Source organism: Lepisma saccharinum, chromosome 25 (genome assembly GCF_977018435.1).
Source record: "Lepisma saccharinum chromosome 25, izLepSacc3.1, whole genome shotgun sequence".
Lineage (NCBI taxonomy): Eukaryota > Metazoa > Arthropoda > Insecta > Zygentoma > Lepismatidae > Lepisma > Lepisma saccharinum.
Window position 1 is genome coordinate 6,695,812 of NC_139253.1, and position 3,672 is coordinate 6,699,483.

Consider the following 3,672-nt stretch of genomic DNA (forward strand, 5'->3'; position numbering starts at 1 on the left):
CGTATTGAACGATAGGCGCCCGCAGTAAATTTTCAAGAGGGAGTTAAAATCGAAAAGTTGTGTTCTTAAACAAGATGTATTAACGTCATGCTTACGTGTAATCAGAAGAAAAGTATCTTAAAGGAAGAAAGATGAAGGAAATTAAGAGAATCAGAGAAAGGGAGATAAAGAAGACACAAAGAATGAAAACAGAAGAGAGAGACAAAGAAAAGAACGAGAGAGAAAGATAAAACGGGAGAAAACTTTAAAAAATAAATTATCAAAAAGAGAGAAAGTAAGGATGAAAATGTACTAATATTGAAAAAATAAGAATGAAAGCTAAGAAGAAAATACAAGAAAGGAAAAAAGAAGAGTACTACAAAAAAGAAAAGAAGCAAGACTAAGTGGGCAATTTTCCTTACTCCGGAGGGAGCTAAGTGTCCCCCGTGATCCTCCTTGCAGACGCCTATGGATTACAGTATTTAGAACCGGAGAACTTCGTGTTGGAGGTGGAGGGTCGGTAGGCTATACTTGTTGATTTTAAAAGTTGATTTGCTTTTTTTACTTTGGTTTTTGTGCCACTTTTGGCTAATTTGCGAAGATGGGGATGAGTGATGACATGATGAAATTGATGAATGGACACTCACAAATATCCATGCCCGGGCCAGGATTCGAACCCGGGACCCCTGGCGTCGTAACGCGATGTGCTAACCACTACGCCACAGGGGCCGGCGGTAGGCTATAGTGACATTTGCAATGATTATTGGTAGAAAATGCGAAATTTTCAGTTTCTTATGAATTACTAAGGAAATTTGATACATGGGAAAGAATAGATATGGAGAAAGAATAGATGTGACTTATAGCAAAAACAAAGCTCTACGTTATGAAATTGATCCCAGGCTTTCAAGCTGATCGAGGTGAGACTGACAAACTACTTTCCGTGACCGAACTGACGAGATCTTCCACTGGCAGCAAAATACAATCAATCGAAATATTTAACCTATTGGCAGGCAGTGATTATACTGAAGGGTGGAGGATGTCAAGCATTTGGTACAGTTTATCAAAGGAACCGACTTTCAAGGGAACAAAGCAGCTTTCAAATGTCTCCTCAGTGAAATATTATTATATTAAATGGAGAAAGAGGAATATGCATCAAGGACGTTGCTTTCATCTTTCAAACCATCCACTCGTTTAAAAAAGTTGTTACTTTGTGCTCACATAGGATAATCGGGACAGGACCTATAGTTTAAGCTAGAATCCGAAATTCTCTGTGAAATTGTATCTGTGCTTGCTGTTAATATGTCATTATATGCATATAAACCTATACCAAGTTGTTTCAGAAATAATTGAAGGGTTACAAAAAATTATTGCATTAACATAAGTTCAATACCTTACTTGCAATAAATGTTTGTAACTCCTCAATTATTTCTGAAACATCCGGCATAATTTATAAGCCATATTAAATTATTATGTAGTTTCTTTTTTCAATATTGCGCCTTCCCCCCCCCCCCCTCTCGTCCCCTAACAAATCTACGTTGCTGTAGAATACCACAGTTTCTTACCCGCCGAGTACTGGCGTCAATTATGCAGGGCCGAGAGAGGTTCTTCTGAAATTTGCGACTTGCAGCCCAAGCTGACAAGCACCTGGAAAGATGGCCTTTCGTTCGGATTTCGATTGATTGATTGGGTGTTTTAAGTCCACTTTGTGCACAGTAAGTCTAATCGGGACTGGACCTACAGTTTAAAGTGGGATCCGAACCACTATGTGCCTCCACCGGGTATCGAACCCGGGACCCCTTGATTACAAGGCAACGACGCTACCACTGCGCCATCGAGGAGGCTCTGTTCGGATTTCGAATTCGACAACAGGTAATGCTATCGGGACTGTCGCGATGTTGGACCAACGATCTAACTGCGGGGCGCGTTGCTTCCCGCCTCCAAATTTGGAGGTTGATTTAATTTATGCCGTAATTTTCATTAACAAATATATTGAAGTGGAAATATTCTGATTACAGTAAAACCTCGTTAATCCGGACTAATGGGGGGATAAGTTGACAGGTTTAACGAAAGTCCGGATTAACTGAAATAACCTAAAAGAACAATAGAAAGTGCATTAAAAGTCAGTTTATAGCAATATAACACGTTTATTATGATGTATTTAAATGGCATAGGCCTAAATACACTATACAGTACAGGGCCTCCCCCATGGCGCAGTGGTAGCGTCATTGCCTTGTAATCAAGGGGTCCCGGGTTCGATACCCGGTGGAGGCACAAGTGGTTCGGATCCCACTTTAAACTGTAGGTCCAGTCCCGATTAGCCTTACTGCGCATAAAGTGGACTTAAAACACCAAATCAAACTATACAGTACAGTTAAATGTAAAGCAATACCTGGATGTACTATTCTTAGCTGTTACTGAGCAATATGACGAATGCAATTGTTGACTTCTAGCCACATTTAAAACCTTGCATTCTGCTTTTTTCGCCTTTTATTTTGCCTTTTGCCTGTCCGGATTAAGCGAAGTCCGGCTTATCGCGGTTCGGATTAACGAGGTTTTACTGTAATTGGATTTTGTTTGGTGTCCGAAATGAAACATGTCAATGAAAACGACAGGCCAGGACATGAACTACGTATCTATGATTATGCCATAAATTATTTAATAATATTAAATTTCAAGGGTAGGTACATATTAATTAACGTAAAAACTAAAAATTACAAAGGTATTTAAGAGTACGAGTACAGTTAGATCGGAGCATCAACTTTTAAAAAATTAATTTACCTCGCGAAGGTTGAGAACCACTACTGTGCCAGGGTTGATAAAGGTCCAGGAATGTTAAATAAATTCAATTCCGGTCCAGGAGAGAAAATCAGCGAGGGTGAATGGGTACTGGACCGTAAAGAACCTTTTTATCTGTAAAGTATTTCAATGCGGTCCAGGAACCATTTTTCCCGATCAATTTCAATTCGGTCCAGGAACAATACACAACTTGGACCGAATTTAAATTGTGCGAGAAGAAGGTTCCGGTCCTGCAACGGTACCCAATAGAACCCATTAGAATTTATGGGTTACTGGACCTTGAACAACCCTGTACAGCGTTATTTATTATTATTTATTTGGTGTCCTCTTAAATGAATTATTACTACTATTTAGTCAATCGTACGGGCCCTGGTAAAGGTAAAGATAAGATGGCAAATTGAGGACTGACTACTGGAAAAAGTACACGTAACCCCAGCACCACCTTCCGAAAATCGTGGGCACGCCACTGTGTTTGTCCACTAGACCTCATATTTTTGAGACTATAACATAACGTGTTTTTCTTTCTCGAATGTATTAACCAATAAGAAACAGAATAGAATAAGACTAATGATCATTAGCTTGAAGCAACACGCCTAGACATATTTGCACTGCTGACCCAGTTTGACAGGAAAATTGATCCTTGAGCCACATTGTTGACAAAATGTGGCACGCCATTGTTCATTCCCTCAGGCAATCAAACAATGATTTCGAGCGATCAACAATACCAGTAGTATCCTAGCAACTGAAACAACTACAATTAAGTACTGAGCAAACAAGAAGTCAGCAAGGAGGAAAATAATGTGGTAATTTGGCAGCTGTTTTCAGGAGCGCGGTACGGCGTAGGCCTACTTCTTGCAGAACCACAACGGTCAAATTGGACCAGACAGAAAAGGAACC